We start from the raw sequence: 25,615 nt of genomic DNA on the forward strand, positions 1-25,615 counted from the left end.
ATTGGGATATTGGGATTGACAAATAGGCACTACTACGTATAAAATAGTTAGTGGGAACCTGCTGTGTAGCAGAAGGAGCTCAGCTTGCTGCTCTGTGATGGCCTAGAGGGGTGTGGGTTGGGGTGGGAGATCCCAGAGGGAGGGGATATATGCAAACATAGAGTTGATTCACTTGGTTGTACAAAACAAACTAACACAACATTGTAAAGTAACTATATCCCAATAAAAAATTAACACCAACAGCGATAACAAAAACAATTAACTTTTTCAAAACCTCTCCTTTTTTTAAAAAGGTGAATCCTCTTACAAACTCATCAGTTATGATGACTGTGCCTTTGCCAAGCCCACTCCCTGTGAGACGCCACAATCTAAGGAGCTAACCTCTCCATTTATATCCAACCACACACCTATGTCGCTATATCTTCTCACAGTTCTGGATGGAAGTTGTTGTTGTTGTTGTTGTTGTTGTTGTTGTTGTTGCTGTTCAGTCGGTCAGTCGTGTCTGACTCGTTGGACCCCCCTGGACTGCAGCATTCAGAACTGGGATCCTCATAAAAGGACGACACCCCAAACCTCCACCCACACCAGTTCCTGTGGGAACCTTCCACAGGCCACCACTGACATCTGGCCTCTGCCTCTGTCTCCAGGTCAACCAACTGCGGAGGAGAGAAACAAAAAGTTTACCTTCAGAACCCACAGGAATATGTATGATGTCCTTTGGTAACCGGGGTTGACTGTGCAATTCAGGGTGAGGAATTACACAGAAGGATGCTTCTGTCTCAGTCATTTGACCAAACACATCACATGTGAAACTTGAGAAATCAGTGGACCACACAGACCCTCCCAGTGACCGGATGTCTCTATGACAGCATGTCTACACACGTCTACACACATCTACACACACTTACATGCACATTGCCTGGGGGGAAAATGGTCAGCTCAAGGTTCCCACTGCAGGTTCAATAAAAAAGAGAGGAGGTCTGCTTAAAACAAAGAAGCTTTCTTTGAGTTGCACGCCCCTTGGCAAGCTGAGTGTTAAAAGTAATAATGCTGAGCTTGCACTAAGTACTTTAATGTTGCAAAGAAAGTGGCAGGGAGGAAAGAAAGGGGCAGACAGGGAGAAGGAGAGAGAGAGACAGAGACAGAGAGGAAACAAGAAAAGCCTAGAGGGAAAAAAAACAAAAGAGAGAAAGATTATAAGCAAACTTTTCACCTTGGTAAACCAAGCTTTAACCAGCTTTTAGCAGCTTAAAGCAGGTAAAGGCTTTACACTGTTTGGGGAAAGCACGTTTGAATTCTGCCAGCATCTTAGCAGAACAGAATTTGAAAAAGGTCCTATTTTCCTTGGCTCACAAAGAAGAGTTGGACTTCTCACTCCAGCAGGGAACAGACGCTGTGGCATAAGGATTCAAGAGGGGGGTAGGGAAAACCTTTCTTTCCTTTCCAATGGCTTCCTGCCATTGTTCAAATGCAAAATACGGGCCACTGTGCCACTGACAACACAGATAAGGCTTCTAGGGGGCGGGGGAGTAAGTGGTTTTGAACTATATTCCTGTTCTCTATTTTTTCTGTATTTGGTTTTTAGTGTGCGGTATAAAATTACACAAGTGTTCAGTCATTTTACCTATATAGACCTAGCTTCATTTAATAAAACATCTCTTTCATTTCCTAGGCCAAAAATATCACAGAATCAGACAGACTTCATTAAAAAGTAACAAGGGGGTCTGGTTCTACACGGACACAATTATTATTTCTGTCACTGCGTGTCAGTGAACAGAGCGATTGATTTTTATGTAAAATCCGTTTTTCCCTTTAGCCTCTTAGCTAAGCCCCAAAGTGTTTTTTTTCTATTTCATCTCCAAAAACTTTAAGAATGTCTTCTGAATGTTTCTCTTGTTGTTCCCTTCAAAAATGTAACACTCACCTTACCAGAAACGACCTCAACTTTACTTAAAATGAAAGTAGTATAAAAGACAGTGCCAAAAACAATTAAGCAAATTAATAAACCCATCAATTCCATCCTTGAAAACTCTCTAGATCATACTCTAATCCCTTTGATAGTCATTTCTGTTTCATTCTGTGCATCACTGGTCAACTTTCCAATGAAATATTAAGGTTTTTGTGTATATTATGCTTAAATATCTGAATCTATTTTCCCTTCAGCCCTTTGTTTATGCCATTAAGCTTTGGGTAAATGTCATTAAATTGTACCATGGATGCTTTATTAAAGTTTATTACTCAACTGAATACCACATTATGAACAATAATCTTCAAAAATCAGATGAAGTTGAGAATCTCTGAATTTTCAATACAAGTGAAAAACGCATTTGACGTCAATTGAGCTATTTAATGAGGCAGAGGCAACATTAGCCTCCTTTAACTAAAAAAAGGATTCTTCTGGTAAATTTTCAAGTCTGTAATTAGGTCATTTCATGTGGAGAGAATACCTATGCAAACATGCCTTAAGATACGCAGATCATGTCAGTGTGAGGCTGGATGTGGGAGTGGGTACCACATTGTCCCCTAATTCACATGGGACTGGGACCCAGCAATATTCAAGAGACAACTAGTTTCTTCAGCTTCCTTCCTCTAGTCACTCTTTGACCTTCCTTCCTCAAATTCCGAAGTAAAGGGCAATGAAGTCCCACCAGTAAGATGCTGTTTGGCTGTACTGTAAAATCCAATAAAAAATAAACCATGCATTTCTGCACAGGTCACTGCACAGGCATCAGTAATAGGAACCTGTGACCGCCCGTGACCCCAGCTGGATCATAACCAGTCACCTTCTGGTTAAGGCCAACACTGTTCTAGTATCAATCTATGAAGCCATCCATTCCCTCTGCCCTCTATCTTAACCTAATCTAATTTGCACGTTGTAACAGAAAGTCGCTGTCACAGAGCATCAGGTAAACTTAATTTCATATGTCCTGGCACACGAACTCGTGGGCTGGTGCCAACGGATGACATGCGAGCAGGTGGCCTCGAATCAGACAAATTTAGCACCTTGCCTCAGCGCAGGAACCCCTGACCATGTATTCTTTATGTATATTCAATATTATGGAAATTCCCAAAGCATTTGGAAAGCAGATCATGGCATCTGTAAGAGTGTCTTTTGGTACAAGTCTTACCCTGACAAATTAGGCAAAAGGTTAGTGCATGGGGCTTGGGTGGGAGTTCAAAGAGGAGAATTTCACAAATAGAAGTGATATGAATCCATTATATAAAGTTGTTTCTCATTTAAGTTTTGGATGGTGGGCGGCGGGGGGTGGGCAAGACTTCCTTTTTGTGATCCAAAACACTTACTACCATGGAAATGATCCTACTGTGCTTTTTGTATGAGGCAATATGTTATAATTACCCCACAGATGAGATCTCTAGTGAATCAAGCATTTGATCCAGTAGATTAGAATGCAAGCTCCTAAAGATAGAGATTTTGTCTGTTTTGTTATCAACTCTGTCTTCAACTCACAGATTAGTGGGTGACACGTGGTGATTGTTGTTCAGCTGCTCAGTCGTGTCCGACTCTGCCACCCCATGGACTGCAGCACGCCAGGCTTCCCTGTCCTTCACTATTTCCTGGAGTTTGCTCAGATTCATGTCCATTGAGTTGGTGATGCTATCTAACTGTCTCATCCTCTGCTGCCCTCCCCTTCTCCTTTTGCCTTCAATCTTTCCCAGCAACAGGGTCTTTTCCAATGAGTCAGTTCTTCACATCAGGTGGCCAAAGTACTGGAGCTTCAGCTTCAGCATCAGTCCTTCCAACAAATATTTTGGGTTGATTTCCTTTAGGATTGACTAGTTTGATCTCCTTGCAGTCCAAGGAACTCTCAAGAGTCTTCTCCAGCACCACAATTCAAAACCATAATTCTTCAGGAAGACAACAGGATGCAATGCAAGGTGCTGATCCTCAGCTTCAACAACCTGAGGAAACGGATTCATCAAGACCCCACACTGTACACAACACAACTGTAGGTGGTGCTGTTTATATTGCTATCTACATAAAGGTATCCATAGACTTGTGGGGTAGAGGGGTCCTCTCCCTGTTCTTAGAAACATAAATGAATAGTCTTAACACCACAACATACTTTTATTAAAACCTATAATGAGTTAAGTTTTTCCAGTAGTCATGTATGGATGTGAGAGTTGGACTATAAAGAAAGCTGAGCACCGAACAATTGATGCTTTGGAACTGTGGTGTCGGAGAAGACTCTTGAGAGCCCCTTGGACTGCAAGGAGATCCAACCAGTCCCTCCTAAAGAAAATCAGTCCTGAATCTTCATTGGAAGGACTGCTGTTGAAGCTGAAACTCCAATATTTTGGCCACCTGATATGAAGAACTGACTCATTTGAAAAGATCCTGATGCTGGGAAAGATGGAAGGCAGGGGAGAAGGGGATGACAAAGGATGAGATGGTTGGATGGCATCACTGACTAAATGGACATGAGTTTGAGTAAACTTTGGGAGTTGGTGATGGATAGAGAGGCCTAGAATGCTGTAGTCCATGAGGTCAGAAAGAGTTGGACACGACTGAGCGACTGAACTGAACTGATAATGAGTAAGTATGTTTCTGGGAAGATTATTTCCAAAACTACTGAAATTGCATCATCTACTTTTCAAAGGCTTTGTCAAGCAATAGATAGCCCATCCTTCCCTGGGATGTAACAACTGTATTGGAACTGGATGAAACTGAGTGGCATTGCCATTTCTATAAAATAGAAGAGTAGAGACGTTCAAAAATATCCAATGACAACTATAATAAAAACTTGAGATCTAAGCTGCAAATACATCTATCTTGCACTTGGGTTCTTTTTCCAAATATAGTGTGGACAATCTGTTTCAGAATGTTAAAATAATCTCAATAAATCTGATAAGAACTTTTGGTTCCAGGAGTAGAGGTATATACTAGCACTAACTCTACAGTCAATAAAAGTTCAAATTTTCTTTGCCAAAATTTTGGCACATCTCATTTCTTATAAGGAAAATCTTTAAGGCAGGTACACAGTGGGACAAATTCTATAAAGAAATATTACACAATTATATACAAGTTTAAGAAAGTTATTTTTTCCTTCTTATTTTCATTACAAGGTACAGGCTGAAATCTATATGTCATATTTTTTAATTGAAAACAAGAACAGATGCAGACTGGAAATAGTTCATAAAGCCACAGAAATGAACTAAATTGAATGCCACTCAGAGTTAATAATTCACATAATCACACACAACACAATGAAAATAAGCAAAATTGTTCCTCATGCTCTGTGATCAGTACTTCCACTAATTAACAATTAAAAGAATGGTATTTTTGAAATCTTGGAGGACATAGATCACAGCCCATTAATTTAATGATCTAATCACCCAGTGTTAATTTTAAGCACCAGATGAGGTTTTATAATTCATATAAATACTACTAAATTGTTTCAAGTGTATTCTTCAAACATCCTCAGTGGTTTTATGGACTAGAAGATGGCAGGAGGCACACATAGTAGGCTGTCAAATTCCGGATGGCTCATGACACAAAAGATGCATTTGGGGTAGAAGGGATTAGAAGACTGAACGTCTGCAAAACCTCTCAAATACAGAAGCAGTGGGCAATAAGAATAGAAGTCAACAGGATGTGAGGCAGTGTGTTCCTTTGTTAATAAAGTGATCTTCATTGTGTCCATACACCAATGGCAAGGCACAGCTAAGAAAGCATGGGGCTAAAAAGTGACAATACGTGGGGGCTTCTCTCATTCAGAGAATATCAGTTCAGTTCAGTTCAGTCACTCAGTCTTTTCTGACTCTTTGCGACCCCATGGACTGCAGCACGCTAGGATTCCCTGTCCATCACCAACTCCCGGAGTTTACTCAAACTCATGTCCATCGAGTCAGTGATGCCATCCAACCATCTCATCCTCTGTCGACCCCATCTCCTCCTGTCTTCGATCTTTCCCAGCATCAGAGTCTTTTCCAATGAGTCCGTTCTTCGCATCAGGTGGCCAAAGTATTGGAGTTTCAGCTTCAGCATCAGTCCTTCCAATGAATATTCAGGACTGATTTCCTTTAGGATTGACTGTACTCTAGCCCTAAAAATACCAAAAAACACGGCACAGGAAATCTTCCCATCAAGCGACTGAAAATTTCCATGTTCAGTGATTCATGAAGCCCAGGAGAGTTCAAAAGACCCTTCTCAGCCATAAGCTGTTAGAAGCTAACTCCTCAGACCTGGGCTGAGTGAAAAGCCAAACGACCCACCTTCCACGGAAACCAACGGAGCATAGGGATAATCAAGGGAGAAAGCAGACTCCCGGGTCTTAGACTGGCTGCCTGAATGCGTCTCAAATTCTCCACGCTCTTCCAGCATTGAATCACCTTCATACCTGTGCAAACAGCACCTTCTGTTGTCATCCTCTCTCCCCATAAAAGCAGGGAGATGCAAGATGCCTCTTACCACTCTTTTCTAAGTTAATGAACAAACAGGCAATAGAGCATCACCACGGAGAGGTTATCACTGGAATCTGCAAGCCCTGTTCTGAATCCCGGCTTCAAGCCTTGCAAACTTGAAATGTCCCCTAACCTCTCTGATGCTGGGTTAAGCGAAATGAATAACAGTATCTACCTCCTGCTGTTGGGAAGATGAGACAATTACATAAAGCACTTACCGCAGAGTCTGGTACATAATAGTTATTCAGTAAATGGCATATTCAAATGATTAATAATGGGAAAAATGAGACTTCTCAGTTTGAACTTTACCTACAGAATTGATTAGTAAATTAATAATCCAGACAAAATTTAAGTCTGCTCAATTACAAATATTGCCTTTAGGCTGATGGATTTCTAATTTTTTTTCTAAGACAACACTTTTGGGCTCCCCCCGTGGCTCAGAGGTAAAGAATCTGCCTGCAATGCAGGGGGCACAGGAGTTGTGGGTTCGATGATCCCTGGGTTGGGAAGATCCCCTGGAGAAGAATGGCAACCCACTCCAGTATTCTTGCCTGGAGAATCCCATGGACAGAGGAGTCGGGTGGGCTATAGCCCATGGAGTCACAAAAGAGTCAGACATGACTGCGCACAGACGCACAAGACAAGATCAAGAGATGAAACAGGAAATATTACTGCTTCACATTTTAAGTGTACACAATTAATTTGGGGTGGAGTTGGGGGTCTTCTATATTGTGAGCTTACCAGATGCCAGGGACTCCTCCTAAAGTCCTTTATCTGTGTCGATGCATATAATCTTCACACACTTTCGTGAAGCAGCTATGATTAGTGTCTCCCCATTCCGCATGTCAGGCTCATCAAGGTTAAATGGCTTCTCCAAAGTCTCACAGCTGGAGGGTGAACTAGACAGCGTGGAGTTCACCGTCCACTTCTGCCCTCTCAACAGGGTTCTGAGACGCTTGCTCCTATAGCACCACTGGGATTTCCCAGAGTCTTTGCACCACCCACTTCTGTTCCAGTCTGTTTCCAGTGCCCAGCAGAGAATCTAGAATGCAAGACTCCAGAGCTTAGGCAGAGCATCTAAAACCAGCATGAAAGCTACAGACGCAAAACACTTGGTTCCAACCCTGAACCCTGGGAATGGACATCTTGCCAGCAACCACAGCACCCTCCCATGTTCACTGATGAACTGGGGGTGGGGGTAGAGAGCTGGGCAACCGGGGAATGGTATAAATGGGGAGATGAGAAGGGTGGGATTTCCCCAAATGCTGAGTCAATGACAGACTTCTCCATCATCTGCCTCCTCATCTTTCTCTCGACCTTGTCACCCCACTGCAGGTACCGTTTTTCTTTTCTGTTTATTTGCTCAGGGACCCAGACTCCAGCAAGAAGGCTCGTTTTTCCCCAGTGTGTTGAACAATAGCATACCAGGCAGTCAGATATTTGCCTGTGACAGCAGCTGAGTGCTGTGTGAAGCAAAGGAAAATAAAATCTGCAGGCAGGGCACGAGGGGAGGGGCCAGGGAGAGTGACAGAAGGGCAGAATCCCAGTTGAGTCTTGGCCCAGGGTAGCAGCAAGGTGGGATCCATCACCAGCCGCTGGAAGAATGATTGCCCATGGCTTTTCTTTTCCCTTCACAGAGCTGATTTTTTTTATTTTTTTTAGAATATGTTTGGATTTACAGAAAAATTTCAAAGAGAGTTCTCATAGAGGACACACCCATTAATAATTTTCTTTATTATGATCACATTGCTACGGGACATTTGTCAGATTAATGAACCAGTATCAACACATTATGATTCACTAAAGCCCACTCTTGGAATGATTCCCTTGGTTTTCACCGAATGTCCCTTCCCTGTTCTAGGATCCCACTGAGAATATCACAGCAATAGTACCTTAGTCATCCTGTCCCCTTATGCACCTCTGGGCTGGGACCATTTCTCAGTTTTTCCCTATTTTTGAAAACCTTGACAGTTATGAGAAGTACCGCTCAGGGATTTTGTAGACTGTCTCTCAATGAGGATTTGTCTAGCATTTTTCTCCTTATTAGACTAGGGTTACTGGTCTTGGGAGGAAGATCACAGAGGAAAAATTCCAAGTTCATCACATCTGATCAAGGGGACCTACAATCAACATAGTTATTGTTGTTGATGTGACTCCGATCTCCTGGCTGAGCAGGTGTCCAACAGGCTTCCCCACCATAAAACTCCTTTATTCTTTTTGGCTTTTCACACTGTACTTTTTGGGGAAAAATCACTATGTATAGCCAGCACTCCAGAGTGCAGAGTTCTGCTTCACTTCTTTGAGGATGAAGAATGTAAGTAAATTATTTGGAATTCTTCTACCCTGGAGATTTGCTTCTCCTCTTGCATGTATTAATTTATTCAAGAATTCATTTACATCAGTATGAACTTATGGAAATTTACTTTATGCTGCTGTTGTTGTTCAGTTGCTAAGTCATGTTTGACTCTTTAGGACCCCATGGACTGTAACATGCCAGGTTCCTCTGTCCTCCACTATCTCCCAGAAAGTGAAAGTGAAAGTCGCTTAGTCAAGTCCAACTCTTTGTGACCCCATACACTATACAGTCCATGGAATTCTCATGGCCAGAATACTGGAGTGGACAGCCTATTCCTTCTCCAGGGGATCTTCCTGACTGAGGAATCGAACCAGGGTCTCCTGCATTGCAGGCAGATTCTTTACCACCTGAGCTATCAGGGAAGCCCACTATCTCCTGGAGTTTGCTCAGATTCATGTGCATTGAGTCCATGATGCTGTTTAACCATCTCATCCTCTGCCAGCCCCCTCTTCTTTTGCCTTCAATCTTTCCCAGCATCAGGATCTTTTCCAGTGAGTCAACTCTTCACATCAGGTGGCCAAAGTACTGGAGCTTCAGCTTCAGCATCAGTCCCTCCAATGACTATTAAGGTTGATTTCTTTTAGTATTGACTGGTTTGATCTCCTTGTAGTTCAAGTGACTCTCAAGAGTCTTCTCCAGCACCACAATTTGAAAGCATCAATTCTCTGGCAATCAACCTTCTTTATGGTCCAACTCTCACATGCATACATGACTACTGGAAAGACCATAGCTTTGAGTATGCGGACCTTTGTTGGCAAAATGATGTCTCTGCTTTTTAATACACTGTCTAGGTAGTATATTTTATCCTTTGGGTTATAATACAATATTACTTTATTTTGTTGCTCAAATTGTTCCAGTTTGGCCATCAGGAGCTCTTTCAGGCTCCTCTATTTCTTTGACAAAGCCCCATTGTTTTGTTTTCTGAGCACTTGCTTACATTTTGGCAGTTTAAGATCCTCCTGGCTCATCTTGTATAATTCCTGTCTAAGACCTGGACTCAGCTACTTCTTCAAGGAGTTACTGGAAATGACATTAGAACCTGAGCTCTGGAGTCAAGGTATGAGCATTGCTAGCAGGATGCCACTGCTCCTAGGTCCCCATAGCTATCAGAAGAAGAAAATATATGTATGTCCACTAACCTGTAGTTACACCATGGCTTTAGGGGCATGAACCTGTAAAGTAAGTGGACCTCGTTGGATGGATAATGTTATCTCCATGGAAACCTCAGAACTCACTTTGTTCCATTCATTCATTGATCATTCACATATTGATTCATTCTGTAGTAAATGAAAGCCTTCTAGGTGATGGTTGGTGTTCAGTCACTCAGTCCTGTCGGCCTCTATGTGACCCCATGGAGTGCAGTACGCCATGCTTCCCTGTCCTTCACCATCTCCTAGAGCTTGCTCAAACACAAGTCCATTGAGTCGACGATGCCATACAACCATCTCATCCTCTGTTGCCCCCTTCTCCTTCTGCCCTTAATCTTTCCCAGCACCAGAGTCTTTTCCAATGACTTGGCTCTTCCAGTCAGATGGCCAAAGTACTGGAGCTTCAGCTTCAGCATTGGTCCTTCCAAAAACTATTCAAGGTTGATTTCCTTTGGGATTGACTGGTTTGTCCTTGTGTTAAATACTGAAGATGCACCACCAGGTTAGAGAGACCCTTGGATCTGGAGATTGGTAAGATGGGGTAGGGGGAATATTCCAGACAGAGGAACAGCCTGTGCAAATGTCAGGGATGGAAGGAAGGAAGGTTCTTTGAAGGAGTTAAAGAAGACCAGTGCTCTTGGAACAGAGAGAAGAGGAGAAGAAAAGAGAGGTGGGCAGAGACCTGAAAGGTCATACAGAGAAAAATATGGTCTGGATCCTTTGAAAGGAGTTTAACCTTGAGCCACTGAAGTCTACACATCAGGAACACGGACCTGACCACATGTGGAAGCATCCACATGGGAGAAGAGCCTGGAGCAGACCCAGAGTGGAGGCGGGGAGATGGTGAAGGTTTACAGAAGAAATGCAGGTGAGGGAAGATGCAGTGGGGAGTAGACGGGTCCCACTGGAGGTGAGAGATGGGCTGAGTATGGAGACAGAAGACAAAACCTCTCTGCAGCAGGTTGGGGAGGATGTTTGCATGTCTGTGTATTCATTGTTCTGGACAAGGAGACTGAAAGCAAGAAGGGCAAATTGTACAATGGGGCTCTTCACTGAGGGGAGAAAAGCTGGGAGGACAGCGCTGTGTCACGGGGACTCTGCCTCCTGAGACAGGAGCCCTCCCTGTGTCCTTCGGATCTACACTAACATCTGCTCAACTCATCATCAGTTTGTTTCAACTGCATGGAAACCAGTGGCACAAAGAATTGTACGTCGGAGCCAAACACCCGGGAGACGCTGCAGAAAACCGGGGGCCATGGACATAGGGAATTCAAAAGCATCATGACGAGGGCTTTGAATGTCCCATAAGCAATGCATTTGGGCTCAAGGACTCATCTTTCCTAAGCTCTCCAGGGTCAAGAAAGCTTCCTACGGCCACCCTTGTGTTTACTTCCCACTCTAGCTCTAAGCCCTAGTGCAACGCCTGGCACTTCAAAGAAACTTTACAGCTTATTAGAGAAACCTAATAACTGTCTAGTTATATTAGTCAGTGAAAACACAAAGGAAGTTTACAGTGTTGTGTGGCAGCGTGGATGGGAGGGGAGTTTCTAGGAGAATGGATACATATACACGTATGGCTGAGTTGCTCTGCTGTCTACCTGAAACTATCACAACATTGTTAATTGGCTATGTGCTTAGTAGCTCAGCTGTGTCCAACTCTTTGTGACCCCATGAACTGTAGCCCATCTGGCTCCTCTGTCCATGGGGATTCTCCAGGTAAGCATACTGGAGTGGACTGCCATGCCCTCCTCCAGGGGATCTTCCCAACCCAGGGATCGAATCCAGGTCTCCCGCATTGCAGGCAGATTCTTTACCGTCTGAGCCACCAGGAGTACTGGAATGGGTTGCTATGCCCTCTTCCAGATCTTCCTGACCCAGGGATAGAACCTGTGTCTGTTATGTCTACCTGCGTTGGCAGATGGGTTCTTTACCACTAGTACCACCTGGGAAGCCCCTAAGCAGTTATACTCCAGTATAAAATAAAAAGTTAAAAAAACACACAAAAGAAGTTTAAAAAATATACATCAAGGAAGGCAAATGAGCTAATCCTCTCTCAAATAAGCAAATGTATACATAAATAAATGAAAACTGATCACAGAGCTAAAAAGGAGTTTATGTGAAGATTGGGTTCTCCATCCTGGCTAAAATCCAAATTCATTTCAAATACATGACTTAATGATAAAAGCAGCAAGGTCAGAGTAGATGATCTTTGGGAGAAGTTGGGGGAACTGGAACTACTGGTCCCAGGTTCCTAGGAGGCAAATCTGGCCCTCATCACAGTAAAAAGCATTCACGGCTCAGTAAGAAATCCTTTAAATAGAAAAAGTTACTTAGGCAAAGCAGTCCTGAGAAAGCAGAGGGCCAGCACAAGCATTCTTATTCACCTGACTTCCTGCAGAAACTCCGGCCTATTGAAATAATTGTTTCTCATACCCCAAAGCAAATGAACCACTCTCCCACTTTAAATCATTCCCTTTCTCTCTTCAGCTCATGACTGACTCTCCCTGTGATGCTTGTTGTGTTTGCAAGCATGAAGGAAATTATATAAAAGCAAATTGCTTTGTACTGTACAGTCACTGTCTGGAAATACTAAATAGACAGGCAACCAACTTGCAGCCTTCATGACTTAATGGATGGGATTGAAAAGTTTTTGCTGTTTCACTATGATGAATGCCCCTTATTTCTAAACACACAGGTTATCCTTTTTTTTTTTTATAGTGCTGTATGAATTATTTCTCAAAGTCACCAAAGACTTTGCATACTAACCTGAAGCATGGACAGGATAAATAGATGATTATTTTTGTTCTGTAGCTTTTTTACTTCCTCCACTCACGGCTTATAACCCTCTTCTTTTCTCCCTGGGCTAAAAAAAAAAAAAGTCTTTGGAAAATTTTCAGACTAAAGCTCTAATGTCATTACCATTCATGAGTGACCATGGATGGTCATCATCATCATTACACATAAACACCAAATTTTGGTCATTTGTCAAAAAGAGTGCAATCACAATTGTGATCATTATTTCAACAGACAGGTGGTGAACAGCATATTCAATGCCTAGTATGATTTTTAGGCAAAAGTATCCTATCAATAAAAGGAATAAGGTGCTTGTTTAAATAACACTTATATCCCAATGGGAGGGAACAAGTTAATATATCACGTGCAAGATGGTTGTTGTTGTTCTACTTCTGACACTAAGTCATGTCCGACTCTTAGTGACTCCATGGGCTGCAGCCCGCCAGGCTCCTCTATCTGTGGGATTCTCCAGGCAGGAATACTGGAGTGGGTTGCCATTTCCTTCTCTAGGGGATCTTCCCGACCCAGGGGCTGAACATGCGTCTCCTGCATTGGCAGGTAGATTCTTTACCACTGAGCCACCAGGAGAGCCCTATGATGGCTGTGCTATGTATTAATTTTGCAAATTGGACAAGCTACATAATCTGTCTTGTTGTTCAGTCGCTCAGTCATGTCTGACTCTTTGCGAGCCCATGGACTGCAGCATGTCAGGTGTCCCTGTACTTCACCATCTCCCAGAGCTTGCTCAAACTCATGTTCATTGAGTCGGTGATGCCATCCAACCATATCATCCTCTGCCGTCCCCTTCTCCTCATGCCTTCTACCTTCCCTAGCATCAGGGTGTTTTCCAATGAGTTGGCTATCCAGATATATAATGGCAAAAATGGTACATATTCTTACAGATATGTTGGGAAATAAATGAATTTATGTGCACAAAGAACCAGGCATTCTGTAGGCTTCAAGGTCATCATCTTTCCTCTCATTTCCGAATGACATTAACACTGATTTAATTTTCTACAGTACAGTTCAGCCACGTCCATCTGCATACCTGTGATGACATGGGTGTGTATTATTCTGTGTCCATACACAAATATCCTCTTATTATTAGGACTGCATGTATTTCCATTGGCACAAACCATTCCTCCTCCAGTAGAAGATGGGAACTCTGTGAACTCCATCCTTTAAATCATAAAACTCCTCCATCACAAACTCTTGCCAGAACTGTGGTTAAAAAGCAACAGAAAAAGGGGTAGGAATAAGACAACATATCTGACATATTATAACTTTGCTTTGGCCCCTGCATGTCTGCCAAGTGTCTACTGCGTGGGGTCTTGTCTTCATTTCATGCAATTCCACTGGAGTGCCAGGGGCTGTGCAACCAGTTGTGATGGAGGCGGAATAGAATACTGACCAAAAGTGTGGGTCTCAATGTGCTTCAGGCCCTAGTTCAAATTCATTTGTAAAGTTCATCTGAATTCACTTGTAAAATAGAACTAATATCTCTACTTCCCAGCGGCTCAGACAGTAAAGACTCTCCCTGCAGTGCAGGAGTCCTGGGTTCAATCTCTAGGTTGGGAAGAGCCCCTGGAGGAGGAAGTGGCAACCCACTCCAGTATTCTTGCCTGGAAAATCCCATGGATAGAGGAGCCTGGCAGCTACAGCCTGTGGAGTCGCAGAGTTGGATGTAACTGAGTGACTAACACTTTCAGCATATTTCACCTCCTAGGGTTGTTAATGAGGATTAAATTTCAGACTTTGTGAAAAAAAAGTGTTTTGGTGTCCATGAAGTACTCACAAAATGGTGGTGATTAACCACAGAGAAAGGATTTAGAAAGTCTACAAGGGTTGTTCATCCCTAGAAAGCTATAGATATAGCTATAGAGATGTCATTCTCAGCATACAAGTACCACCTAAGTTAGGCAAACTTTCCCTATAAGTAATTAAATCAATAGGAAAAGGAGTCTGTCAAGGCTGTATATTTTCACCCTGCTTATTTAACTTATATGCAGAGTATATTATGAGAAACGCTGGGCTGAAAGAAGCACAAGCTGGAATCAAGATTGCTGGGAGAAATATCAATAACCTCAGATATGCAGATGACACCACTCTTATGGCAGAAAGGAACTAAAAAGCCTCTTGATGAAAATGAAAGAGGAGAGTGAAAAAGTTGGCTTAAAGCTCAACATTCAGTAAACGAAGACCATGGCATCTGGTCCCATCACTTCATGGGAAATAGATGGGGAAACAGTGGCTGACTTTATTGTTTTGGGCTCTAAAATCATTGCAGATGGTGATTGCAGCCATGAAATTAAAAGACACTTACTCCTTTTAATTAAGGAAGGAAAGTTATGACCAACCTAGAGAGCATATTAAAAAGCAGAGACATTACTTTGCCAATAAAGGTCCATCTAGTCAAGGCTATGGTTTCTCCAGTGGTCATGTATGGATGTGAGAGTTGGACTATAAAGAAAGCTGAGTGCCGAAGAATTGATGCTTTTGAACTGGGGTGTTGGAGAAGACTCTTGAGAGTCCCTTGGACTGCAAGGAGATCCAACCAGGCCTTCCTAAAGGATATCAGTCCTGTGTGTTCATCGGAAGGACCGATGTTGAAGCTGAAACTCCAATACTTTGGCCACCTGATGTGAAGAGCTGACTCATTTGAAAAGACCCTGATGCTTGGAAAGATTGAGGGCAGGAGGAGAAGGGGACGACAGAGGATGAGATGGTTGGATGGCATCACCGACTCAATGGACATGAGTTTGGGTAAACTCCAGGAGTTGGTGAGAGACAGGGAGGCCTGGTGTGCTGTGGTTCATGGGGTCGCAAAAAGTCGGACACGACTGAACGGCTGAACTGAACTGAATGGAATCTAGTCCCCAGCATCTCTGTAAGTACTTGTTTTGATTTAATTCAGTTCAGTTCAGTTCAGTTCAGTCGCTCAGTCATATCTGACTATTTGCAACCCCATGGAGTGCAGCACGCCAGGCTTCCCTGTCCATCACCAACTCCCGGTATTCCATTGGGTTGGCCAAAAAGTTCATCCCGGTTTTTCTAAGAAGCCGATGTGCAAAGACATGAACGAATTTTTGGCCAGCCCACAAATAAACTTAATCCAGTACCAGCTGCATGATTCTTCTCACGAGTCTAGGACTTCTTGGAATTTTTAAGGACACTGAAAAAGATGCTTGAGGATGCCAATGTAATTAACAGGAAAGTCAGTCTCCCTCCATTCATTCCCTCCACGGGGTACACACACAACTTCCCCACGGAGATCACAGGCAGCTGAGTTCACCACTGCTCCCAGTGCCACCCCTGGGGACGGCAAGAACTCCAGGTAAGAAAATTACATTGCCTTCCTTTCTTATCTCCATGAACCTCTGAAATCTTTTGAGTTGGAAATCTCATTAATCATTCCCTTCTGTGAAGTACTGGAAAATAAGAAGTAGAAATCGTGAAGGGCTCCAAGTCTACCCTTGACAACTGGCCCACAACTCACGCTTCTCTTTCTCTTGGGGGAAACGCCATGACTCTCTGCTTCCTTGTTAATTCCGGGGCTGTGCTCCAGGGACAAAGATGTGCTCTCAAGAAGATTATACCTGCGCTGTCTGCCAACTGGACTTCGAGCACCAGGAATATTAGTATCATCCTGGTAAACGATAAAAAAACGTTTACCCTCCATTCATGACACACGTCAAGCAGGAAGCTTTTCTCTAAGGATTTCTCTTAATGGGATTTAGAACCGTCTGAGTTTGTATTTCATTTTCATTATTTTAATTCTATAGGGTAGCTTTACCAATATCATGGCTTACATTCATTACAAGTTCCCAAATTCTTAATTTAAAAAGAAATGAACTTATTTATAAAACAGAAACCAACTCACAGACTTAGACAATGAACTTGTGGTTGCAGGGGGAAGGATTAAAGGAAGGGAAAGTTAGGGAGTTTGGGAAGGTCATGTACACACTGCTATGTTTAAAATGGATAACCAGCATGGGCCTATTGGATAGCACAGGGACTTCTGTTCAGTGTTATGTGGCCGTCTGGATGAGAGGGGAGTTGGGTAGGGGGAGGAATGGATGCATGCACATATATGGCTGAGTCCCTCTGCTGCTCACCTGAAGCTATCACAACATTGTTAACCAGCTACACCTGAATACAAAATTTAAAAATGTTTAAGTTTCCAAATGCCTATTTCACAATGATTTTCACATCTTCGTGTTTTTTTTTTAAATCCACCATCCAACATTTGAAACTCAAAGTAGATGGTAAATATGGCTTTGCCTGACTCGTATCTGATAAAACTTCAAAGAGGAAAAATGTCACCATTCTTATCAGCTAAGTGAATTCCACACTCAACTCGACAGCAGGGTAGGGAATGACAAAAAGTTTTATCTGGTTTGAGTACTGAAGGACATTTTCCTGCTTTATTCTGGCCTCCGTAAACCTGTCTAAAGTGTAAGTCAAAATAAAGATGTGCTTGGTTCAGCCTTAGTGAGACAGAGGTTATTTCAGATAGGAATTTGTAAGAGACACCAATAACCCACAGCATGGCATCAGCTATCCATGCCAACTGCTGTTCTTTTCCATGAAGGAAGTTGCTGTAAGATTCTGACACAATCAGGAATCAGATCTCAAGATAAGAATCGCCTCTCAAGTGCTTGATTTCCAAATACAAGCAAATCTGTCTCTGCCCATTGCATGCCCAGCAAGGAAGCACACCACTGAAATCAGCTCTTCCCTGTTTGCCTTCTCGGGGGAGGGTGGGGGGCAGAGTGACAGCCTTATGTAAGGGCAGCACCTGCCATGGACAGCATGTCGACTAGATTCTAGGCTCTGTATTATGTGTCTTTCACTGAAGTATCTCATTTAGCCCCTTCAAGAACCATATGGACTTGCCAACATAACCTCTCCGTTACAGATGGGGCAAGAAAGAGTGAAAGAAATTGGCCAAGTCTGAACAGCTACAAAATGTGAACTTAAACAGCCTGACCCATGTATGCCCTATATTTCATCACAAGGCAACCTCATCTCCCACTGTGTGCAAAGAGCAAAGACCTCAAACCACGCAGAGCGATGCATTAAGATATAACTTCTCTCAGAGCCCTCTCAGCTCCTCCCTCTTCCCGGTCCCCAATTAAAATGGACCGGCTGATATAAATAGTCTGAGTTATCCCCATCCTGCTCTTGTTTGTTTGTTTAGGAATACCCAAAGATGTCAGAAAAAGTCCATCAGGGGTCACTGAAGACAAATCCCAAATAGAAGAGGTTCCCAGCCTAGCTGGATATCCGAATCACCCAAGGAACCTGGTGCCATCCCAGATCTACTGAATCCATGTGTGTATCAATGTGTGAAAGTCACTCAGCCGTGTCCGACTCTTTGGTACACCATGGATTGTAGCCCACCAGGCTCCTCTGTCTATGGAATTCTCCAGGCAAGAATACCAGAGAGGGTATCTATTTCCTTCTCCAGGGGATCTTCCCAACCCAGGAATCAAACCCAGGTCTCCTGCATTGCAGGTGGATTCACCACCATCTGAGCCACCAGGGAAGCCCACTGAATCAGTAGGAGAGGGAACAGTTGAGGACTGACTGTGAGAAGTGCCTGCTTTTCTGCATTCCTGGGCAGGCTAGTCTGGGATGCAAACTTGTCTTCTATCAAGCTTCTATATGCTTTGCATAAGCAAATGATCTGTTGGAGGTCACCCAGGAACTAAACAGTGCCGATTAATTCAACATTCACTCATTCTTTCAACAAACAACTGCTATTTAGTTAGAAGAACAGACCAAGCAATTGCTGATGGACTATGTCAATGTGGATGACTCTAAACACTGTCACTGTATACTGTGAATTTATCTTAGAATATTGTTGGTGCCAACGTGTGCATGAATACAGGGACACAATATTCATTGACATACAGGGACATTCTGTTTCTCCCTGCTCTTGAGATAAAGTTCAGTCTCCTTCACCTCACTATCTCCTTGGCTCCTTTACTCAGCTAGCACTCATGCAAGAAGCATTTTATCAGACACCCGGGACCATTTCAGGACCCTCTGGCTTACAAGTCATCATCATAGCAAGTAACATTCTCCCTACACAACATCTATAAATTATATTCATAATTAATTATTCACACAAGGATTTGTTTAGTGTCTATTTCCATAGATAGTCTATGAGATGGAAGAAACATGCCTACTTGTTCACAGCTGTACCTTTAGGACCAAGCATTGTAATCAAGATAAAGTAAGTCTTCAATAAACCTTAACAGATAACACTGATGATGATGGTAGTTGAGAATCAGAACCATCTACTGCTCTCTGCATTATTGTGACTTTATTATTTTATTGTCTTCATCATATAACCTTACTGTTCCAGGAAACTCCTTCCCAGAAAGCAAAACCTCCAAATGACCTTATGGCTTATTGCAGGAACTTTTGAAAGACCCATCAGCTTGTCAACAGCAAGTATCAAACATCCTCTTCCACCCCAAGGCCCTCAGAACTCTTCATCCCAAGGTCCTTGCCTTATTTTGTCCACCAATCCTAAACTATTACATCACAATCTTTACCCTCTCTTAATCAAGTCCCTGCACGAAAAGATCCATCTTCAACACACTTCGAAATCTCAAAAAATATTGTGATTTTGCCCATCCCCAACGAAGACTCTGCTGAAATAGCTTATGTGTGTGCTAAGTCATTTCAGCCACGTCTGGCTCATTGTGATCCCACGGACTGTGGCCCACCAGGCTCCTCTGTCCTTGGGATTCTCCAGGCAAGACTACCGGAGTGGGTTGCCATGCCTTCCTCCAGGGGATCTTCTCGACCCAGAGATCGAATTCAGGTCTCTTATGTCTCCTGCATTGGCAGGCAGATTCTTTACAACAAGCACCACCTGTGAAGCTCTGTCCTAAGACAGTAACTAGTAAACCCATCTTCATCTTATCCAGAGGTTGTTCTGGTAACGTCTGGGAGGAGTCAGCCTTTGACATGATCAACATCATCAATCTCAAGACAAGCCTCATTTATGGAGTTATTTTAGTTCTCTGCTCAAGCATCATGTCATCAAAGAGGCTCCCCCAACACAATCTAGACATACAGTCAAAAATCATGCCTTCTGGACACTTCCATCCTCACACCCTGATTTCCTGGTCATCAGAGCCTTTATCACTATTTGTCACTTTAATAAATACCCACTTGCTTATTTCTTACATTCTGATTCTTCTCCTGGAGGATAAGTTCCAGGAGGACAAGGATGCAGTTTTGTTTCCCAATGTGTCCTCACTCTGTTGACTGAAAAAAAATCCACAATGTGAGAGCTGCAAGTTAGGTATTGTGTGCATGCGTTTTAAGTCCCTTTAGTCATGTCTGACTCTTTTGAGACCCCATGGACTGTAGCCCACCAGGTTCCTCTGTCCATGGGATTCTCCAGGCTAGAATACTGGAGTGGGTTGCTGTGCCCTCCTTCAGGGGATCTTCAGACCCAGGGATTGAACCCACATCACTTATATCTTATGCATTGGAAGGAGAGTTCTTTATCACTTGCACCACCTGGGAAGACTGAGTTAGGTGTTATTTGGGGGCAGTTGAGGACTGAAGCCCGGGAAACAGGATTCTGATAGCCGTGAGAAACTGCTCCAAAGATGTGTGTCTGAGGGGGGTCAGTATATGTGTGATTTTGATGAAGGGGAACACATGTAATCAAGCACTTAATTTTCCAAAAGGTTTCTGCTAGTCTAATGAAGCTTTTGCTAGTCACGAGGAGCCATTATCACCATGAAGTGTTTTAGTGTTTTTCTAGATTTGAGGAGATACAAGAATCGGGCTCATAAAATCTTCTCCTGAAGATATCTAACTATCTTAAGACCTGTTCTGGCATTCTTCCCAGAGCACAGAGCACCTTGTTCCTGCTCTCCACTGTGAGCTCCTTTCAGGGGGTGTGGAAGGTCAGCAGCTGCAGCAGCTCATAATTTGATCTTTGCAGAGATAGAGGGCAAGTGCCAATGGCAATGCTAATCTGAAGGTGACAACTCCTAGGATCGTGTCAGCCACATCGTTGGGACTCAGTGTAAAGAGTATGACAGAAGCTGCTGGTCTGGGTCTGAGGCAGGAGATAGATGGGCCCCAGGGAGAGTGGGTGGAGTTTGTTACCTGTGAACTGAAATTCCATAGCAGTAAGAAGGAGAAGATGCTAAGCCCTGTACAGATAAGACATAAGAGACCACATGTTTCTCATTCTGTATGTCATGAAGACCTTCTTGACTAGAAAGCTCCTTGAAAGTCAAAAGGTGAGTGATGCCAAGGCAGTAGCCTCTTCAGTGGAAAATCCATCTTGGCTGAAAGATGCATGCACACATGGGAGGACCCTGAGATGTACCAAATACAGACTTAGAACCAGGCAAAGCAAGATGACCGGCCAAAGGAACCTGGAAGAAATGCCCATAGAAGTGATTCAAACTACCACAAGGGCGTGACTCTGGGCCCACCACGTGTCTATCCCCAGGTACTGTATTCTTCTTCCTCCTAATTAGCAGTTCACTTGTTTCACTACTTTCCTTCTTCGTGGAAATTCTTTTCTGCAAAGCCAGATGGCCAGGGCCCTTGTCACTGACCACTGGTCTGTCTAGTGGCTAGGAATTCAGGGCTCTCACTGCCATGGCCCGACCTCAGTCTCTGGCCTGGAACCGAAGCCCTGCTTCAAGCCGCTGCAGATCCAGGTCGCCCGAGATCAGGTCTACTCAAGAGTGAAAGGCAAACAGGTGAATATGTCACATGTGTATAATGTCTTCATTTCTCCAACACAGCTGATCACTACACCTTTAATGTCGGCATATGTTGTTCCTATTTCACAGATGAAAACTCGAGGCCCAGAAAAATTGCTTAAGACAGGGACATGCCTGGTCCCTAGTAGCAGGTCCTCCAGCGACAGTTTCCATGTTCTGGGTCACCAGTCCTTGGTACTGTGTATGGGGAACGGAGATCAAGAATGACTGATCACTTCCTTCCACAGAAAACAGGGATGCCCGGGAGAGGCTCCTTCTCCTAGGATGAAATGCGAGTTGTGCTCAGCTGACATTTGTAACAGCAAAAGACTCTGAAAACCTCCAGCAGTTTTCATAAGAAGAAGCATCTTTAATTCTCAGGGGGTTGTGAGTCTTAAGAATAAAGACAAAGTCCAAGTTTGGAGTAATCCTCAGCCCAAAGGGAATCTGATGCATAGAAACAGAGAATTAATCCCCTGAAATGGCTGAGAAGGGAAAGATGAGTTCTGCTTTTAAAATGGATCATTACAAGTTTGACATGCCTTTAAAAAAATAGCTAACACTTGAAAAAAAATTTTTTTAATGTGCTGTAGTCTATGGCAGCATGGAAACGAAAGTGCCTTTCTTTGGCAAAGATAACCCAGAAGGGATGTAAGAAGGGAGGAAAGAAAAGATGAGAGACATGTTCATTTCAGGAGAGATAACAGGAAAGTGAATTATCCAGATAATTATCTCAGTCTACACTCCACTTCTTCAACATGGAATGAGCTTCACTAGAGACCATCTTGCTTTAGCAACTACTGTGCATAATTTAGGGGGAAAAAATCTACTAATGACCCTCCATTCAAAAGGTTTTAGAAGGAGCAGTGGGTGGCATATTTGAATGATAATGAAATACCACCAGGCTAGGGGAAGACTTAGATTACCTAACAGGCAGAGTTCTCTCCACTAATAATGACTTTTTGAGTAAGAATGTCAGGAAATGAGAATAAGAGTGAAAAGCCTCTTCCTCCCCTGAATTTCTGATGACATGATCTTTCCTGGGGCGGGGGGGTGGGGGGGGGGGACTGAAACTGAATGGGAGAGGGGTATTAGACCTTGAGACAGACCAAGACTTATTTTCATATCTTTCCACTGGAAAATGTCCCTTCTCCTCCTTGATGGGGTTTTAAAGTAAAATCCTTAACACATAGAGAAACAACATCACTATGAGATGCAGTTTTGCATTGAAACCCACCATGGTCGTCTTCTAAAGGGAAGAGAAAAACTTCAGAAGAATTCTAAAGCTACAAAAGTTTGCAGATGTTCTGTATTCAAAGCACTGGATTTCATCAGATTTCTCATTAGAAACAAGCGTCCCCATCAATTCAGGATAAAGCATTCCTCTCACACCTGATGAATACAAAATGTCAAGGTGATTAGCATAGACCGGTCCATGAGAAGCACCAAACAGAAGTGGCTCTGATAAGGTTCCTATCTCTAAATTTGAAGAAATGCACAGGAGAGATTTATCAAATATCGAAACACGCCTCTCAAAAGCATTTGGGGGAATAAATGTTTCATTTGGAGGAAACAGACGGGGATGTGAATTCTGAAGCTGAGACTTGTACACCTAACCCTGAGTGGGTGTCTACTTGATGCTCTCAGCAAAGACAACCTGAAATCATTATATCTTCCACAACAAGGTCACAAAGTGACCCCTTATAAAGGAAATTGTCTTTTTCATGAATACACACATGGAAAAGCACGGGATTCCTCATTCTCTCCTGTCTTTAGTCTCTCTCCAATTTATGGCATTGCTACCTGCGGGTTACAGCTCTGGTTTATTTATATCTGTCCATCTCCCTGGTGCAAGCACCAGTCCAGAGCATCCAGACCATCAGCTCTCACCAGCAGCCTGGCAAGAGCTTCCTCGGTGTCCCCATACCCCAGACCTGCTCCTCAGTCTCACCTCCCCAACACACACACACACAGCAGGGTAATCCTTTAAAATGCAAACAGACCACCATCACTCCATCCCCAGAAAGGCTTTGATCATTTCTGAATTCACATCCTCTTCAAACCCAGCACAAAATCCTTGATGTGCCCCAAGGTTAGGAGAATGATGCTTCCCAGCCAAACCTCCCCAACACCACCACCAAAGGCTTCCATATCCTAACTCCCAGAACCTGTGAATATTTTACGTGTCTCATGGCAAAGGGGATTAAGGCTGCGCACAGAATTAAGGTTGCTAATCAGTTGACTTTAAGATGCACAGCTTATTCTGGATTTTCTAGGTGGGTTTCCTGCAATCACAAGAAACTGTGAAAGGAGAAGAGAGAAACAGAGGGAGTCAGTGTCAGGGTGATTTGATGTGAAAAAAACTCAGCCCTCCATCGCTGGCTCCAAAGGTGGAAGAGGGTCCGAAGCAAAGGGATGCAGGCAGTCTGCAGCAGCTGGGAAAAGGTAACACAACAGACCCTACCTCCCGAGCCTCTGAAAGAAACACAGCCCTGCTAAGACCTTGACTTCAGCCCAGACTTCTGACTTCCAGGGTTTCCCTGGTGGCTGAGATGGTAAAGAAGCCACCTGCAAATGCAGGAGACCTGGGTTCAACCCCTGGGTCAGGAAGATCCCCTAGAGGAGGGCATGGCAACCCACTCCAGTATTCTTGCCTGGAGAATCCCATGGATAGAGGAGCCTGGTGGGCTATAATCAATAGGGTCACACAGAGTCTGACACAACTGAGTGACTATTCTTCTGACCTCCAAAAGTGTAAGATAATAAACTGGTGCTGTTTTACGGTTTCTGATTTGTTATATCAGCAGTAGTGAGGCAGGAGGTAGATGCCCCCACCCCACCAAGGGTAAGCAATTGGAGTTCTTTCTAGTAGACAGAAACTGCAGGATATTAACAGCAGGACAACCAAGAGTGAGTAGGCTGGGCCCTGCCAAGATTACAGGTTAGAGACTACATATTTCTCATTCTCAAAGTCAAGAGATTTTCCAACTAGAAAGCTCCATGGAAGTGAAAAGGGGAGTGATGTCAAGTCTTCCTAAAGGCTTCTTTGTAGAATCCATCTTGGCTGAGAGATGCGTGCACACACGTGGGAGGGTCCTGAGATGGACCAAATACAGACTCAGAACCAGGCAAAGCAAGATGACTGGCTGAAGGAAACTCGGAAGAAATGCCCAATATAAGTGATCCAAACTGCCACGAGGGTGTGACTCTGAGTCTGTCCACATGTACTAAACTCTTTTCCTCCTAATAAATGCTCTACTCATTTCACTACTTCCTGTCTCTGTGGGAATTCTTCTCTTCAAAGCCAAAGGGCCAGGGCCTTGTCCCTGACCACCGGTCTAGTGGGTAGGAGGCAGCATTCTCATTGCCTCGCCCAGATCTCAACCTCTGGCCGGGGAGAAGCCAAGCCCAGCTTCAACTCACTCCACCTGCACTTAGTAGGAAGTTAACATGTGCCCTCTAAGTACCAAACGAGGCTGGACATTGCCCAGTTCTGCAGCTGCATTTTGCACCACTTTGTGCTCACCCCTCACCCTCTTCTTGTGGGTTTTCTCAGGCCTCTGCGGTCACAGTCCCCCAAAGATGCTGGACTGCCCCCTCGAATCCTCTTCTGTCCCAGCCTGGTCCTGCTCAGACCTCAGTTATGGGTGAGTGATCTCTGACTTTCCCATAACACCCAACCTTCCTGAGTCCTCTCGGAGGATTCAATGTCCTCAGACATTGAAGAGTCATAGAGTGTTGGATGCATCCTAGTTATCACAGCATTTGCCTAGTTTTAGTGTGGAAGTCCCACCTCTCAGGAAATCCTTTGATTCTGGGAAATCTGGGGTATCTGATCATCTTATCAAATCTGCCTTCCTCAGCAGCACAGGGTGTAGCATACAGCAGGCACTCCATAAAATATAAACGAATCAATGGACTTGACTTTTCATCACCTTTTACTGTATGCGCACATGTTTCTAGTATATTGCTTTCACTCTTAGACTTCTCTCTAATCATCTAAGTCTATTCCAGTGACTACATCCTGAGCGCTACCCAATTCTGGGGTTAAGCCAGTTCCATGAGGGCTTTGACTCTGCACACCATACTTCCCAGCTGATCTTTTGTCATTTTCCTGTGTGATGTGAAGGGTTCTTCAC

The 25,615-nt window shown here is 43.6% G+C and overlaps 1 protein-coding gene across 4 annotated transcripts in view; it reads right to left on the reverse strand.

Moving 5' to 3' along the window:
- The window catches only part of LOC145531678 (uncharacterized), a 468,005-nt gene that overhangs the window by 315,141 nt on the left and 127,249 nt on the right, over positions 1–25,615 (reverse strand). The window contains exons 3-4 of one of the 4 annotated variants that reach the window (XR_014072657.1): positions 13,769–13,941; positions 12,694–12,790 (exon numbers count right to left, since the gene is read on the reverse strand). The exons of the other annotated variants lie outside the window; for them this stretch is intronic. The gene's annotated coding sequence lies outside the window, so the exon portion shown is untranslated. The remainder of the gene's footprint in view (positions 1–12,693; positions 12,791–13,768; positions 13,942–25,615) is intronic. 4 annotated transcript variants of the gene reach the window in all.

The sequence above is a fragment of the Giraffa tippelskirchi genome, chromosome 13 (assembly GCF_054371585.1).
Source record: "Giraffa tippelskirchi isolate mGirTip1 chromosome 13, T2T-mGirTip1v1.2.pri, whole genome shotgun sequence".
Classification (NCBI taxonomy): Eukaryota; Metazoa; Chordata; class Mammalia; order Artiodactyla; family Giraffidae; genus Giraffa; species Giraffa tippelskirchi.